Source organism: Mugil cephalus, chromosome 20 (genome assembly GCF_022458985.1).
Source record: "Mugil cephalus isolate CIBA_MC_2020 chromosome 20, CIBA_Mcephalus_1.1, whole genome shotgun sequence".
Lineage (NCBI taxonomy): Eukaryota > Metazoa > Chordata > Actinopteri > Mugiliformes > Mugilidae > Mugil > Mugil cephalus.
This window is the reverse complement of record NC_061789.1, coordinates 10,118,546-10,136,738: the sequence shown is the minus strand read 5'-3', so window position 1 is coordinate 10,136,738 and position 18,193 is coordinate 10,118,546. Positions and strand designations below refer to the sequence as shown.

General features: G+C 42.1%; 1 long non-coding RNA gene and 1 other non-coding gene across 2 annotated transcripts; one reads left to right on the top strand and one right to left on the bottom strand.

Annotated features, from left to right (window-relative positions):
* Positions 1–3,884: 3,884 nt before the first annotated feature.
* trnar-ucg lies at positions 3,885–3,957 on the top strand. The gene has a single exon. It is a non-coding gene; the product is annotated as a tRNA-Arg (tRNA).
* Positions 3,958–5,359: 1,402 nt separating this feature from the next.
* LOC124998019 lies at positions 5,360–17,561 on the bottom strand. Its single transcript, XR_007111013.1, has 5 exons — positions 16,843–17,561; positions 14,079–14,438; positions 13,502–13,537; positions 7,762–7,896; positions 5,360–7,489 (listed from the first exon to the last, which is right to left on the bottom strand). It is a non-coding gene; the product is annotated as an uncharacterized LOC124998019 (long non-coding RNA).
* Between the last annotated feature and the right edge of the window lie 632 nt (positions 17,562–18,193).

Genomic DNA, 18,193 nt, shown 5'->3' with positions numbered 1-18,193 from the left:
GCGGTCCTGTGGTCAACACAGCCAGCAGATTGGACTTTTCACATTCTGACAAATTAGAGAACTTATTCAGAGTAAAAAATGTCCTTTGACTGTTTATAACTGACGATCAAGACTTCATATAATGTGAAAATTAAAAGATGCCTAAATATTTCAGCAGGTACAAGTTACTGTCAAAATTTTACATTCCCACATTTTGTTCACTATTTTTATTATTATTTTTTCATATATCAGAAGTATGACGACGATTTATACTGAATACTCGTCCATGTATAAAGTATTTTGATTACACTTTAAATTCAGAGCAGTGCTTAGGTGCCAAAACGTGTAAAAATTCTCAACATAGAAGCTCTGTTTAAGAAAGATTTCACAAATAGACACAAATGTAAATACATATTACTTTTCTATTACTTTTTGTATTTGAGGGTTACGATCGAAATGATCCAGTGGCTACAGGGTCCTTTATTGTGATGCGTAAAGGCTTCGCTCGTGTTGCCCGCGCGTTTTTATTTTCATTCATTTTTTTTGTCACCAAACTGCATAAAAATTGCTTTAATTCCAGTTTGTTAAACTCGTATTTAGGCAGGTGATATTAATTGTCTCTTCTATCCCGTCTAATTCTTTTCTTGCAGAGTGTGATTCTTGTTTGAGTGTTCGGGTGGTTTACGGGCTACCTTTATTTAATAGTAAAATAATAACACCAATAGCACAAACAGCCTCCTACAAGTGCGTATTATAAATTAGCCTTAACCGTAGTTCAAATCAGTGTTATTTCAATGTTTTTCAGACTAAATATATAAATTAACACATGTCCGAGACTGGATGTATTAAAATGTATGTATTCCACATATGACTCGGTAGACACTGTATAGAATAATATTATCTGTTCAAGATAAATTTGTAAAGTCTGTGCTGAATGCCTTCGTATAAATAATCCACCTCCCACGATGCTATTCCTGTATTCACACATTTAACATTGCGGCCCAATATTTCCAACAGCTGCTCTATATTTAAAAGGAGAAATGTCATGTTACACAGCTCGCTGATACGATTTGTAATGACTGATTTAGGGTTTGTGCTGACATGAAAAGGCAACGGCAGTTATCTCACAATAAAGGCTAGTGGATATGATAACCGGATCGCTGTAAGCTGCGTATATATTTTAATAACGACCCAATCCTGGGACTCGTAGATCACGCGCGGTATCATATTTCTGGGCCGCAGTGCGCGCTGGGCTCCAGGCATTCTCCCCGAGCCTCTTTACAGCTCAGATGGTAAAGTTGTCTTTGTAAATGAAGTCAGAGGAGAGTTATTAACTGGCCATCCTCCGACAGCAAGGAAAGGCAGAACCGTGTCGAGGTGTATGACGGGGCTCTCAACGACAAGAAGCGTCTTGGGACGCCGCTTAGTATGAAGTCCAGCTCCTGTGCCGTCTCCCCCCTCCACTTCCCTTCTGTCTCACAAACATTTTGCATCACCGTGATTGACTGAGGATGAAAACCGGCTTGTTTTATAACGTCCATCTCGTCCAAAAACAGTGTAACGTGTGGGTTTGATGCTTATCAAGTTGCTTCAGTCACAGTCTAATCTGCTATTAAACTATAACACGCAGAGGTCCAACATGAGCTTTAGACTGTATATGGTTTGTTTAGGTCATTTTAAAATTAAAATAAAAACACACATTACACAGTGTAGTATATTTACGTACACATATAGTTTAGATATAGTATAAACAAAAGTCCTACTTTGATTTTGCTTTTGAGATTATTCAGAATTTGTAAGTGTAATTTTATCATTTTAGGGACTGTATGAAAAGTGTCAGGACGGGGAGAGGGGCCAAAACGTTTATTTATTTTTTATTTTTTTTAAATAAATAAAATAAAATTTAAAAAAAAATGAAATGGCGTAAAAAATGGGAAAACGGTGGATTCTTTAATTTTGATAAGTAATTAATGAAAATATTTTAACATTTTATTTAAGCCTGTCCTTATTATATATAGTCAGAGGGATCAAATAGTTCCATCACCAGCTGGTTTCCATAGACTGTGGTGAAGTACAAAGTGTATGTAGGCATTCAACATAAACCTACTTTCTGTTGTAGTGTACATATATATACCTCTAACCTAACGCTTGTCATTCAGTACTATACTTCAAAAAAGAAAGAAAAAAAAATCCCCAGTTTGAGGAAGCTCTGATTGGTTGGTACCAGTTCTCTTTGCTGGGTTGGTTTAGATTTAGGTGATGCTAGGGTGGTGTAAGGGTAAGACTGTTAAGTTAAGCCAATCACAAGCAGGGTAGGGCGGGTCATGTCTTTGCCAAAAAAACAGATATATCCCTCGGTCTGTTTTACCTAAAATACTGGGGCAATAAAATATGACCTTTGGAATATTTAATTACTTACATTAATGGGAGGAATGAAGCGAATCACTACAGATCCAATGAGGTTAAACCGACTTTGATGTTACGTTCACTTGATTTTTACCGAATTTTCATTTTAAGGAGAACCATTTCTTGAAATAGGTTTCAAGTTTCATTCAATTATTTCCCAGCATCTGGTCAGCCTTTGTGTTTTGAGAATTGTCAAATTCAGTTTTGTGGCAAGCTATTTCGAAAAACTGGGCAGTTTTATTTTTAATATGTCTTCAAATAAACTAAGCTCCGACTGAAACGCCACATTTCCCTCATTGTCGACTATGTCCCTTATTAGGCCTGAGTAGGACATGTGCCAACACCCTCTTTCACAAATGATTTTGCAGTGTGGCAGACACTGCCTTCGTTATGTGTCGAAACTCCGCCGTTCCAGACAGTTTACAACCCGATGTGAGCAACACTTACAGCTGACAACGATCCCTCTGTATCAGTGATTTGTTTTACAGTCACGGCAACAACAACAACAAAAAGCAACAGCTCATTAGTAGCCTATAACTGGGTAGAGATACGGCGATCAGGCATAACATTATGACCACTGACAGGAGAAGTAAATAAGTACATTTCTGCCGAGAAACTTTTGAACCAGGCATTTATGTGGATGTTAGACATGTTCCACCCACCTAGACCTAGACCTAGACCTAGACCCAGACCCAGATCAGGTACCCCCACCCCATAGCAATGACACTCCTTGATGGCAGCAGGATGCAGCCTGACACAGACACACACAAAAGCAGTTTAGGAACAAAAAAAACAAAAACAGCACAGGGTGTTGACCTGGCCTCCAAATTCACTAGATCCCAAACAGATCAAGTATCTGTGGGACGCAGCGGTGCAAGCCTGGTCCACAGAGACCCCTCCCCTCAATCCACAGGACCCAAAGGCCTGTGGTATCTGTTACCAGACACTACGGGACACTCAGAAGGTCAGTGTCCATTTTCTGATGAGTCACAACTGTTTTGGAGGCACAAGGGAGACCTACACGATATTGGGAATGCGGTCATAATGTTATGCCTGGTCGCTGTCCAGCTAACATTTGTCATAGCCTCCGGAAACCCTCGATGGACATCCCAACCAGAAACCGCACACTATTAGCTATTATTCCTGTCCAGTTCCAGCTTGTATTAGATAGTTGAAGCTGTTGCTGTAATGTTTTCCCATCTTTACTTTACTTTTGTGAGAGTTGCGCAAAACACCTTTGAGATATTATTCTGATGTGTCCAATAACTAAATGAAAACAACCAGATCTATGCTAGCTCTGCGTTTCTTCTCGTTCAGTCCGAGACAGTGAGTACTTTTGATGGTTGGGCTATTTTAAGCAAGCTTTTTAATTAGCACTTCCCCCAGTGTGCCTCATTTTGACATCTTCCTGCTAGTATTCCCCTCAGTGAAAAAAATCACACTTTATTTCCCATCTTAGCATCTCCTGAAAGTCTCCAGACATTTTAGACTTCTTATAGGACCACGTGGCCTAATGGATAAGGCGTCTGACTTCGGATCAGAAGATTGAGGGTTCGAGTCCCTTCGTGGTTGAAAGCTCAATCACCTAATTGTTTGCCGTGGCTGCCATTTTTAACAGGGAGCTGTTGAGTAATGGTTAGAGGTGCTACTTCCCTCCCTGTCCTTGTCCACGCTACTGTATGAACAAATATTTGATTTTACTGGCCGACGAGTTTTGCAATTCTCCACCATCTACTCCTAGATACCCAGATATCAATCACCCTTCTTGGATTACGAGGGTTTCATGACACGAGCTGACAATATTTCCAAATTAAAAACAAGTAAAACTCGTGATCACTTTGATGAAAGCGGAATTAGATCATTTGCTCACCAGCTAAAGCGGGAACTCGTGGCTACGAGCTTTGATGATGACACAAATAAAGTTATCTTCATTTGCTGAGGTAATGATTAAACATTAGTGGATTTCAATAAAATGCCCCATGAGTTTTTACAGTGAACTGCCTCATTTACAGTGCGGGCGTCAACAACAATCGGCACTCTGTATTTCATGTAACGCGGGGAGAGAATGGAGAGCTTGTAAGTGGATGTTGTTCTGGCACGGAACGCGGCCAGACAGTGAACTGTGGCTGCTAAATGTTAATGTGCTATTAAACGCACAGCAAATTACACAGGAACACTCGGCCGGTGACACAGGAGAGTAAGAGGGGGAACAGATTTACAGCTTCGCGGCAGCACGCTGAACTTCATAAAACATATAATGTTTGAAAACGAGCACGGCCTGTGTTCATCATCGCGGCAATAGGGCGAGAGCGGGAGGGAGACGAGGAGAGGCCAGTTCCATTTGACCCTTTCTGGACAAAGAGAGACAAAGAATTCTAATAATTAATAATTCAAACCCAGAAGGGCTGCAATCCCACTGAGTTTGTCCTGAGATTTCCTCAAATGTTGTTGCCATTGCAAAACACTGCAGAACATTTCATTTTTGTCAAAAAAAAATAATGCACATTGTGCAAGTTGTCCCTTATCTCTCATGCTTTATTAGAGCCCCCACCCATCTATGTGTAAATATTGAATCATAATTATAGTGTCACTAGTGATGTTTGATACCGATTTCAGGCTGGTATCAGCAATTCGATACCAATACTTTATGTAAATACACCCTAATGTGTCTGGTCAAACTAAAAAAGTAGTGTTTTACAAATCATAGCTTTGTAAAGAGTACAAGACACCAGAGTAACTTATTTCTTTATTTTAAACTCGGAACTATATTGAGGTACTGGCCTCATTTGCTATATAGCTAAGCTAACAGAAAAACCAAACAGAGGACAGGATCATATGAAATATGTGACAATCCACTTTCAAACACTAAAAAAAAAAAAAAAAAAAAGAAAGAAGTAAAATAAAATAAATTATTGTTTAACTATTAAGAACTACTATAAAATGTAAACTTGCATCTTAATTCTGACGCTGTGTTCTCCTCTTCTGTCCTCCTCATCACAAATGCCTCATATTCTGTGTTGTGGTTTAACCTGAGGTGTTTCACAAGGTTTGTTGTGTTGCCACATCTCAATCGTTTAATTACTGTCCACTGTGTTCCAGTTAATGATTAAATCGAATGACTGAAGTATCGAAAGTATCAATATTTTGATTTGAGAATCCATTTTAGAACAAAAAGACGTGTATCGTGGTATCGATATTTCAGTATCGTTATGCACATCACTAGGTGCCACTTACTTGCAAATGGAAATGTAAATTTATTGTACAGTCTCTGCCCTAGCATGCTACCTCGGATTTGTCCAGAAAGACCTTAACACCTTCAAGATGTTGTAGAGAGATATTGTAATAAAAAAGCAAACTGTGTGCTCAGACTGAAGGGGTCCAAGTCAGAAGATAAATCCAGTGCGGCGCCTCTTTCTTGTTCTAGGATCTTTTTCTTGTTCCTCCACTTTTGTTTGGTACGAAGGTTCAGCCCAGGTTATATGGAGATGGGATCCTCAGCAAGTTATAAGCCCACCTTACTGCTTACAAACTCATTGTGGCCACTCCAACTAGTATCCAACCTGTTTGATAATGTTCATTTACTAGGGAGAAAAACCGTGAGACACAACATTTGTAATATTCCTCTTTCAAACCTCTCAAGATCCATTTGATCTTCATGACTCCCTCAGTCAGAGGCCGGGATAACTCGTCTTCATCATCACATTTCCTGCACTGAAGACATTTACACTACAATACTAAATCATAGTCACAGCACCTTAAACTGGCAACAGGAAGATATAACACATATATTGTTACAGGCAGTCAGCTGAGTTGTATGCCCTCGATGATGCTAAAAAAAAATGAACCCTGTAAATTGGGATAAACTTTAGATTCATATCCTCCTTATTTGGTTTGATTAGGTTTCTGATCATGATATTTCACTAATAACGTTCAAACTGGCAAAAACATACATTGTTGATATACTGGTAGATTTATTTTTCCTCAATTAAAATGAGTTCAACGAGTTGCATGAGATTCACGTTCGTACATTCTTATCTCCAATCTTGGGATCAAATCAAATTACGAGGCCTGTTCACATCTCTAATCTCATAGTAGCTAGAAGTCATTTAAGAATTTGTCATGCTGAGCCAGTCAAAGGAGCGTACAAAGCGGGTAGGCAGGACGTGGTTAGCTGTGTCAGTATCCATGTGTGAACGTAAATGACGGTCCATGTGCATGCCACGTGTGACGTGTGTGATAGACGCTGGCTGTGGGATAACGGGAGGGCTATTCCCGCTGGCTGCAATCTGTAACCTCACCACTGCTAAATCCTACACGACGGGCCTTTAAAACTGAATTCTGTGGTAAATACTGTGGTTTTGGACAATGTGCGACTGCGCAGCTTGTACGGCTTTTCCGCTGGTGTATCTGTGAGGTTTAAGGGCACAGATGAATGGTTCACATTTTAGGATACAACACTGAAAACACCTTCCTGTTATAGCAAGTCTCCCTCCCACTACCATAACATTGAGGGTTGACATACAACCCATTGAGGCATTGAAAAAGGACCTTTAAAGGTGCCCTGTGGTGTTACCGCGTCGCTTGGGTCCACCGGGTTGCAGGGTGGAGCTGGATTGGGCTTGTTGCTGCACATCCTGCAGAGACTCGATCGGTATGGGGCTTGTGGAGGCCTTAGCCTTGTTTGCTGCGTTCTTCAAGCTGTGCTAACTGCTCAGTGGTTAGCACAAATACTGTATCAATTCATTTGGAAGCAGTTTGCTGGAAACAATGATGATATTTATTTAAGGATGATACAGTGCTTTGAACTTGGATTTTGGCAAAAGGCAGCCAACTGCTATTTTTCATCACACTGCTCATTTATTAGCAAAGAATAAAGCGTTTTGAAGGCTAAACACGGAGCAGAAGTGATGCTAGAGCACCGGCCGTGCTCGGTTTCCTCTTCTGCTCAGTCCGTCGGCATGCAGCTGGTGTGACTCAGGCAGTTTCAGGTTCCTGTGATCTTAAGCATCCAGCCCAACAACTTGAAACTACCTACATCACACTGCTCCCGTGTGAACCCACTGACTCCCCACGTGGGAGCGACCAGAAGACAGCAGGAACTCATCTGAAACAGAATGCGGATTGTGTTACTTACCGAATCCAACAATGACAGAAAACTGAAAAAAAAAAAAAAAAACGTCAAAAAACAAAAAAAACCACCTTCCTATAACTACAGTCCTCTTTTTTATGTAATCCATGCCAAACCTACTCCAAACCATATTTTTTGTAAATATTAAAGGAATGTTTTTTATTTCCAGTTTTAAACATAGTTACTTCTATTGTTTTCTTACAGATACATAAAAGACAGGAGACAAACAACATGTGATGTGCTCTTACTTTTTGTAATTCTGATCTTTTTTCTTTGTTCACCGCTTTTCTTGTGTTGGCTCTCCTGCAGTTGCTCCGTATTTAGCTCCGTCTATTCCTCTGCTTCTTAAGTCTATGCACTGTGGTGTCAGAGTCACTCTGTAACTGAACCATGAAAAAAAGATAGGAAGTGGGGTGATTTCATTGCTGCCATGTTGAACAATGGAGAATGGAGTTAATAAATGTTGAACAGTTGCTGTGACTGAAATCACTGCGATTTTAGTTTTTGTCACGCACTGCATATATTTACAACTGTTTAATCCTGACAAAAATGTCAACAATCACATTCATGTATCTGCAGTAGTGCCCCTCTGCTGATTTCAGATAAATTTGTATCCTGTATGTGATGCACATTGAATACAAATTAACAAAATGTTGGAACCATTACAAATGGCCTTGATATCAGCATTTCCCGACTAACTGCTTGGTTAAAGTTAAATCAGTGGTTTTCTCACGTACAAAGTTCCATGTTTTTTGCATCCAATCGCCTCGTCCAAAAAAAAGTGACCTGTCAGAGAGCCTAATCTGGCCCACGGGATGAATTTGCAAAGTGCAAAGGTTACACTGAAGACATTAGCTGCAATCGTACAGTTCTGCTATTCCTAAGGTTCACGAAATTTTGGTGACAGTTGTAGACATCACACAATACTGAGACCTAGAACTACACAGAAATTGCATTTATTTTTCTTAAGAATTTTTTGTAAAACTGCAGCTCATGAAAGGTTAACACTTTCATGATATACTTCTTTGCACTGAAACGAAAGAAAACATTACCCTAACAGCATAGTTGCTTGAGAAAAATGAGAAAAAACGTATTTTTAAACCCTAGCCCTAGCCCTAACCCTAGCCCTAACCCTAGCCCTAGCCCTAGCCCTAGCCCTAACCCTAGCCCTAGCCCTAACCCTAAGCACATTGATAGTTTTATTGATATTGCAACAGTAATTAAAAAAAAAAACGGCTTAAGCAGTTATGCTTTTAGGCTAATGATTTGGAGTTGTTGTTATTCATAGGTTAATACACTGTTGTGTTACTGATCCAGCCTCCTTGAAATCAAATTGCACTGTATGTGGCCCCTGAACTAAAATGACTTTGACACCGCTGGTCTAGTCCAAGAGGTTTTGTAGCGTCATAACAGCATCATGCTATAAATATTAGTTGGCTTGATTTAAATCGAGAAGACAAAGCTCGTGACACAAATTTACCATTCGGCTGCTATTTAAAGACCTGGAGAGGAAGACGTGTAACGAGAACATTAATAATTATCTGGACACACGTTTCATGTAATTTTCATGTAATGCTTCACTCCACACGTGTCCACAGCGCTGAGTGGCGACATCTGCATTAATTGCACCTGCTCAGCATTTTGATTTTGTACCTCAGCCAAGGTGTATGACTGCAGCCACAAAAATTCAAACCGATCTGTGTGTTAACTACGCTGGCATCGGATGCACTGTATTTAGTATTTTATCTGCACAGAACTTGATTTGATTGTCAACACCGTTCTACTCTTTCTTGCTCCTTCTCCCTTTTGTAGCAGGTGATACATAACTGGTGATCACATCAGTGGAAAGGTTGTTGTCAATTTTTGCAAAGGCAGAAATTTCATGGCAGAAAGCTATAAAATTTGCGCAGTTTGAGCCTCTCTACCGAATGTATTTGTCCCAAACATGAAATGTATTAGCTGTGCATTAGAGTCTTCAAGGTTTTTCAGGCCAAGGACCCAAAACTGATGGCGAGATTAAGTAGGGATCCCCTACTTACTATGTGTGTTCTATATTAAACTCATCCCAGTGCTATTTATAAATATTTATTATTATTATCATTTTGAATTCAATATTAACCTAAACTTTATCCATTTACTAAAATATGTTAGATTCATGTGTATTAAAAGAAAATTTGTGGGGAGAAATTAAAAAATATATATATATAAAATGTCTAATCAACCAAGGATTTTGCGACCCCCCCTGCTGTACCTCCGCGAACCCCCTAGGGGTCGTGGACCCCCTTTTAGAGACCTATTCATTAGTTATCCTTTAATTGAACTAAACAGCTCTTTATAATAATTCCCTCAACATTCTCCTATTAAAAAAGTTCACAGATATGTGCAGTATTTATTTATTTATTTGTTTTTGCTCAGGTTGAAAGACGGCATCTTTGCATCAATGTGCACAGCCCTGGGCTACTTTGCATTAGTTTTTATCTTCCCATTGCTAATACTCTGAACTCAAGGGGGACGTGGAGCCAACAGACGAAGCTAAAAATACTCCTTCTGACTTTACAGGACAACCTCCTTAGTTTCTTTTAGTTTCAGTGTTAGATCCTTTCCCCAGTTTCACTTGTATTTTCCCATAGTCAGTTTTTCCCCATTCTGCTTTGCACAGGATACAATCAGTCACCACTGTAACTCAGAACTGATGGCCCTAAAGAAACAGGCCTATATTTAACTTACGCCAAGTCAAGTCTAAACTCACATTGGATGAGACTTATTCCAAGTCAAACACCCTCATCTGAGAGACAAACACAAATCCACGTTATTTACAATAAAGTTTCGCTTTCACGCAAGTACAGTAACTCCTCTAAGGTCTTTATATGACATTTGCAAGACTGGCAGTGTTGCTTTCCTCTGGTTATAATCAAGCGATTAGACCGCATGCGACTGAATCCAGCAGCAGGAGGTCAGGCTGCCGCTGTAAATCACATCTAACGAGTAAAATCCCTTCAGCACCGGGTTCCTGTTCGGCTTAATGAATATCCAACTGCGTGACCCCGGTGCGAGAATAGGTTCCGAAACCTTCGCGATCGTCTGAGGCCGTGTGGGCATGAACTCCGCGAGGGAACCGAGACGCGAGGTCGGCCGCCATGTGTTGTCACTGGACGGATGAATTGGGGATGCTTCGGTGGACGAGGATGAATGTGGGAGGGGGGTAGACAAAAAAATTAAAGTGGTATAGCCTCAGTCTATATGCATTGAAGAAGACAGGAAGTTAAACAAAGAAGGCAGACTTTCCAGGAGGTGCAAGCCTTCCTTTGGAGTGTCTTTTGTTGACCATCAATAGGCTATAAGGGGCAATTCGGCCGCCATAAAACCACACTATGCAGTAATATACACCACTATAACTGCCTCCTCCACTTCCTCCTACCGCCAATAAACTAGTTTGTCAATTACCCCGTGGTAAAAAGTAAAGGTTGGAGAGAGGGAGACAGAGGAAAGTGGCAGATGTACGGAGAGGCAGACATGATAGAGATGGAGCCGGAGACAGCGTGGCGCTGCAGAAATGTTGCCGTCTCAACATGGCGCCTGCAGACCTGCAGCACGAGAACTATACAGCCGTCCTCCCTCCCTCCCTCCTTTATTACCTCTCCGGCTCTCTTTTCTCCTTCCATTTCCTGCCCTTGTTTGTTTCCTCCTGCTTTCCTGTCTGCCCCACTCCGCGTGCGCCCTATCTCCCTTTATTCTCCCTCCGCCGAAATTGCAGTCGGCATTGCTTTCCTCTCTCCTCTTCGCCTCCTCTCCTCTCCTAACAAACGGACGGCAGCTGGCTGTGGCAGCGGCAGCAGAAGAGGAAGTTCGGCCATGTGGTCCTGATCAAAGCTCCACAGCGAAGCCCCGTGGGTCGCTTCTCATGCAACATAATGACTCCAAGTGTCATATTTAGCCTGCGATGAAACGGGGTGACGGTCTCGTGGAGACCCACGTTTTGATTTGCAGCTTTTGAACATCAAGCTGAAGCAACCTTTCATATCCACGCTCCATTTTGTGCCGCGTTCCCAGCAGCTCGTGAGGAAATTAGATACGTACTATCGGATAGTGGTGTAGAGCCGACACCGCTCCCCAGCTGTCCGTTCTTGAACCGTTAAGCCAAAATCAGTCGAGAAACAAGAGAATAGGCATTTAGCGTGTTTGTAAGGAGCGACACGGAGACCACATGAGTCCTTCGCAGCAGCTGTATTAGCGATACAGATCATATAGCCTGACATCATTTGTTCTGCAGAGAGACATCTGATGTTTTTGACATTGCTACCAATGCTCCTGCTACCAGCGCTCATTCTGCAATGAGGTCTCGAGAATCAGAAATGAGAATGAATTAGTGGGTTAAAAAGGTACAACATATTGACTGGATGTGTCTGTTGCACAATGCAGTGGAACAGAGTTCAACCGTATCTAAATTAAATGTCCTCCACAAGCTGCATCTTCAACTTAAGACGAAGAAAAGAACAAAACAAAAGAGGCGAAACTGGTCAGAAATTAGAAAACTCTGCAGGAAACAATACATCAATAGAAGTGGTAACATGTTTCCCACAGACAACGGAGACAGAAAGTCCACTTTAGGAAAAAAAAAGAAAAGGAGAACGGTTAGAGCCGTGATTCCCGTTAACACGACTATGGTGGGCATGGTTTTTGGATGTTCATCTTCATCTGGTGCTGCCGTGACTATTAATACTGCTTCTCTGTCCCCACAACAACAACAGCAGCAGCAGCAACGTGACCACTTCTTCTTGTCACTTGTTGTCTTTTCACTTAATGACTCTGCTCTTGCTTTACCTCATCTGCAAATGCAACCGGAATAACGAGTTGCCCTCCTCTGTAAGACGAACTGAAATATGCATCCATCCCGACTGTTTGTCCACTGCAGGCAGAGCCTCCCTGACATGCAAACGGGTTTATTTTAAGCCAAATTGCAGCTTCTAATTTTTGCCGAGGAAGCAGAGGAGATGACAAACGCGGCGGCTCAGTGCGTAATTATAAGATGTCATAATTATGGCTTTCGGGGGCGTTTAGAAGGGGGGACGTCTAGCACCAGTGGCACTTTTTTTTAAAAGCCTCGCAATATTACGTTTGCAAGAGTGCAACCTGACAAATTTGAATTATTTGAACCGATAAGACTTTCTTTAAATTGCAACTAGCATCTTCAGTTTCTGCAGCAGCAGGAATGACTGCACTTCATTAAAAATTTGAATATGTAGGTAAAGGTTTTAGTCGTGTGACTGGGAGGATTATTGAAAATATCTTAAATACTTCAAAGACATTTGTTGAAGGCAGTGTTAGGTTGTGGCTTCATTCGTGGCTGCATAGCTTGAATACTGTAATATTCTATCATTTAAAGCTGCAAAACTATAATTGAATAGGGTGGACTCTGGAAAGCTAAATTGTTTTTTTGCATTAACTAGAAAAAAAATCTTAACTTTTAGTCTAAAAGGCCATTATCTAAATAGTTTTACATTTAAATGTGTTTTAAAGTCATATGCAATTTCCTTAAGGACTAAAATGTTCAAAATGACACTTTTTTAGAACATACATCAATTTTTTTTTATTAGTTTTAGATTCAAATTATTTAGGAGTTAGAGAACATAGTGGATTGTCTAAAATATGGATTTAATGTCTACAAATTCTAAGCAAATTTTCAGCAAAACATAAAATAAAATCCTACAATTAATAAATAAAAGAAATAAATATTTGCTGCGGCTGTGGTTAAAATCAAATTCAGGTTAAAGGAACTGAACTGGTAACCACATCATATCCAAGCAATGAAACATGTCCAGAGCCGGGGTGCATTGTGGTCCCGGCTGCTCCACTTCCGTCAGACGTGAATGAATAATTAATAAAGAGATGATTTCAAGTCAGCAGCCATCTGGCTGTAAACACTATGCGGCCTTTTACTTAACGACCTCCTGCCAATGAGCAAACAGAAACAAAGAGGCGCGCACTCACCGTTAGATGAAGACAAGCGGGCTGATCTCGTGTTTCCTGGATTGGAAATGAAATATATAAATAAATAAATAATCCAAACATATATTATTTATGCTATCATATTTACATGGTTAAAGAGTGGGCAGGGAAGCGGAGACAAAAGAAAACAGTAATCTAATACCCCACCAACAGCTTATTTACATTCTTCTTAAAGCTTCTGATCCATGCAGTAGTTCAAATGATATGTTTTTTAATATCTATTATTATAATTGTTATTATTATAAACATACCTACAGGTTTAAGCATGCGCATCTTTCCATTTGGAACACTTCAAGCGCTTAGATTCTGATTTCCACGATGATTTATCACGGTTGCGTCCCGTTAAACTGTCCTCGCTCCACTATAATATCATATTTTTCACTTGGTAGGTTAAATCAAGTTTGGTTTTAGCCTCGTATTCGATCAGCGGACTGGTCGCATGAAAGCCACGCAGCGCTGCCTCTCAGGTTTTGCGCATAAGCTCTTTGCGTGTGTCCAGCGCGTAAACGGTTTGTAAAACTGCAGCCATAAAGCAAGACGTTAGCTAATTACAACTCACACCCTTCTTCATCCGCTCGGTGTCTCTGGGCCTCGAACGCGAGCCGGATTATCCTCCGTCTGAGTCAGCCTCCATCAGGTGCTTCCCCGTGTTTTTTTTTCTCTCTCTCTCCGGTTGCGCAGCTGTTTTCTTCGTCTTTATCCTCGGCTTTTGGAACCGGATTGTCACCTGCCCGGCGGTCAGGTAGACTCTACCGACGATCTCCAGGCGGCGCTGTAGTGTCAGGTATAGGTTGAACTCCTTATCCAAGCTGGCGCGGTGTCAGACTGGCGAGCCCTCTCGTCGGCTCGGGCCGTCAGACAGGCGCCGAGGGCCGGGCAGTTCGATGCCGGGACAGGACAGGGACATCACTCGGCTCATCTGGAAAACAAACAGAAAAGCGGGAGACAGACAGACAGACAGACAGACCACGGAAATAATTTGATTTTGATGTTCAATAAGTGAACTGGAAAAATAGAAGCGCTATAAAAAAGTATTGATTGCAGGGGAAGCAAAAGGCTACTGGAGAAAAAGTTGTTTTTGTTTTGCTGTTTTTGCAGGTGAAAATGACTTTGAATTTAAACAACGACAAAAAGCTTTAGAAAAGGGACAAAAAATGTTGTTTATGTTGCACAAAAACACAAAAGGAAAGTTCGAAAAAAATAAAAGGTTTAATATAATTATTATTGGGTCTAAGGGTCTTACTATTTGAAGTTCAATATAGGTTGTCTTTTATTTTACGCATTAGGAAGGCCTGCGCATTGTTTATTTTATTTTTTGTTATTACTCACACACAGCACCGGCCTATTCTTACGCATTATTTTAACGACGAGGGCAGAGGAAACTTGAAGAGGTTGTTTGAGTTCATTTTCGCCCTTGACGTGCCAGACGAGACTGAAACCGCACAGAGCAGACGGCTCCTTTGATGGTTTGTCGAAGGCTTGTTTTCTGTACGTCGTCAAAATACAAATGGCGCACGGAGAAACGTTAATATATAGCTTAACGTCACACCGATGGATTGCATCGCGGGCTGTGATTTTAGGATTAGTAGTGGATTAAGTATTGGATGCTAACATTTTAACACGCCAACACTGTTCTCCAAATTCGGGTAGGGACATATTTCAAACATGTGTGTGGATCACAGGGGTGAACGGCAAAACTGAAATAAAGAGTTTAAAAGAAAATGAGACAGCATTAAAAAATAAATCATAACCACACATGAGAACAAATGTAACTAAAAATAAAAGAAATCGCCTAATAATGACGCCCAAATTTTCATAATCCGAATATTATACAGTTTTGTTTTGTTTGTTTTTCATTTTGGGTCTTTGGAGTCAGCTAAAAGCAGCTTCTTCTACACACCACGATATTTTCATCTTAAAGCAGGAACCCCTCCCATATTCACTTTTTGTGACGTCCTCCGTTAAGGAATATTTGCTCAGCTGTCTGCTCAGCTTTAGTGTTAAGATCCGTTTCATACATCAACACCTCGCCTTTCTCCAGCCAGGGGAAATGGATCGGCCCTCCCCCCCCCCCCCACACTCCCCAACAAAAATGCTCCTTCGACCCAGGCGACCGTCAAGCTCACAGCCGAGAGGACCAGCAGGCAGTAGGCTACAGTGAGAATAACTCGAATTTACGTTTCTTTGTGCGGTGGAAGACTCTGGCCGTTTTAGGCCTCAGATTAATAATCGGGATAGAATTTACGATGGCATCCCAACCATCGCTAGCATTTCTGTGTGCCATCTCCGGTTTCCCTGTGAGACGCGCGGAGGTCATGTTAAAGAATTCATAAATGAGTGGGACATGAACCATCAGATGCAGGTTATTTATTTTTCTGCAAATGTCAATTTATTGCGCCTCCTTGAGCGCGGATGGATAAAGTCATAAATTCCGTGCATGGATTATTTGTTCTGTCCCACATTCAATATTTGGATAAGATCACAGTGCTGCAAAAGGCCGGAGATTAAACTAGGAGAGAGCACACAACACGGTCAAACAACACGCAGGTAGCACAAATAATTAGTCACCTCAGTTTCAGTATTAGTAGTCTCCAAAAGATAGTTTAGTAATAATGGATGTATTGTAATGTGTAAATAAAAACATCTATCCATCTTATATTTGTATTTAAAAACAAAGCTCCGTTTAAACAGAGCTGGATGCGCGTCATTTAGAGTTTTGACCAAGAACCAAAAAATGAAAGAACGAACTTTTGAGTTTGTGTAAAGTAAGAAATCAAGAAAAAAAGGAAATCAAGTAAAAGTAAAAGCAAAAATATTCATTGGAGTATGAACATTTTAGGCGATTCTTTGTAAAAATGTGTTAAAGCCCACAGCCTGAGGGGAAAATCTGGTTTAATGAAAATATAAAATCTGTGTGTGTGTGTGTGTGTGTGTGTGTGTGTGTGTGTGTTTCAGTTCACTAGTTAGGTTTGAAAACCCGTGCTGAGCTCCTAATTTTCAAGAAAATAACCACAACAAACGAGAACAGCTTTCACTTCAGGATCAGAAACAAAAAGGGCGAAAATAGCAACGAGTAACATCTGCTACCCTCCCAGTGCTCACGCTTTTTCCTTCACGTATATCATCCTTCATCCCCAGTTTTTCTCGTCTTCCACCTCTCCCTCTAACCCCCACCCCCTGAGCCTCATGCGCGCACTCGCGCGCACACACTCACGGGCGCGCACACACACACAGGCGCTCATTTAACCTTTCCCTTTCCTTTCTTCACCTTCCCTTCACATTCCCTCCTATCCTCGCGGAATCCGCATCGCTCCTCCACTCACCTCCTTCTCTACGGCGTCGGTAAACCGTCCTCGGGCTCCAGCGGCAGCCTCTCCCTCTCGCTCCCGTGTGAGGTCTGCAGATGGCACTGGACGTCCTCGGGAGAGAAGGTGTGCGCGGACTGCCGTTGTATCCTTGGCGGTCGTGATGGAGAGTTAAGCCGCCCCTCGTGGACTTTAAAATGAGAACTTTCGACGCAGCTGTGACGGGCCTGCGGCGGACTCGTGGAAAGCACCCGTGATGACTCGGTGCTCAGGCTGCTGAGACCGGGCGTTCATCCGGTTGCTGGCGGCTGGTATGTGACCCACCTGAACTGCTGGTTCGGTTCCGGAGTGACGCTGTTAAAAGGGGGCGGAGAGGGGGCCCATTTTGTTGGGATGATAAACACTGAATCCACCAATCTTCTAAAAATGGGAGCGTGTTTTGGTGCGTATTGGGTCCGTTCGGTTCCGATGCATTGGTGGTGGTGGTGGGTGGGGGGGATCTGCTCGACTGGATCACGTACGCACATGGTGGCAGCTGACACTGAGGTGACATCGTGTTTGTGTGGTCGGTTCCTGCTCCTACTGCGTCGTCCTGTTGCGCGCACACATACACACACACACTGGGGATGTTAGATGTTATTGCGCGCCTGTAATTTGGCTTCCCTCGAGTCTTTGGGCTGAGAGTTGGTCGCCTATTAAAGAGTTAATGTGCACACACCTTTAGTGCGTTCTATCATTCACAGGGAAGCACTCGCGAGGAGGAGGAGGAGGAGGAGGAGGAGGAGGAGGGAGGGCATATTTTGGGTTTAGCAGGAGCGGGGACGTGGTTTTGGCTGGAAACGCTTCCTGTTTGACTGCAAATGGCAGTCTGGGGTTCACGGACAGACCACGCCCACGGAGCTCTGACTGCTGCTTTCTTCCCCGTGTATCTTTGATGCGTAGTCGACAGAGCTCGCAGTTAAAGCCTCTCCGTCCATTCTCCTCATCTGCTTCAAATGAGAAGGCTCTTTTGCGCACGAAAGCGGGATGGATTATGAGGCACAGGCAGACAGGGGCGGCCTGACGGTCAAGCTGCATCCAATTACATTCCAGTTTTAATGCGGCGGCCCGCTGTGGAATTTCCCCCTCCGATTAATCCCGCACATCTTCTCAAAGATAGCGGATGCTTCGCGAAGTATTCTTGTGGTCCTGAGGAATGCCTGGTGAAAAAGGGGGGGGGGGGGGGGGGGGGGGGGGGGGGGGGGGGGGCGAGCAGCGCCTGGTATCAACAGGAGTCTGTATAGTTTAATGCCACGTTTAAGGCACATTTCATGCTGAGCAACTGTCGTGAAATGACGTGAACGTTCACATATATGTGAAAATATCCTCT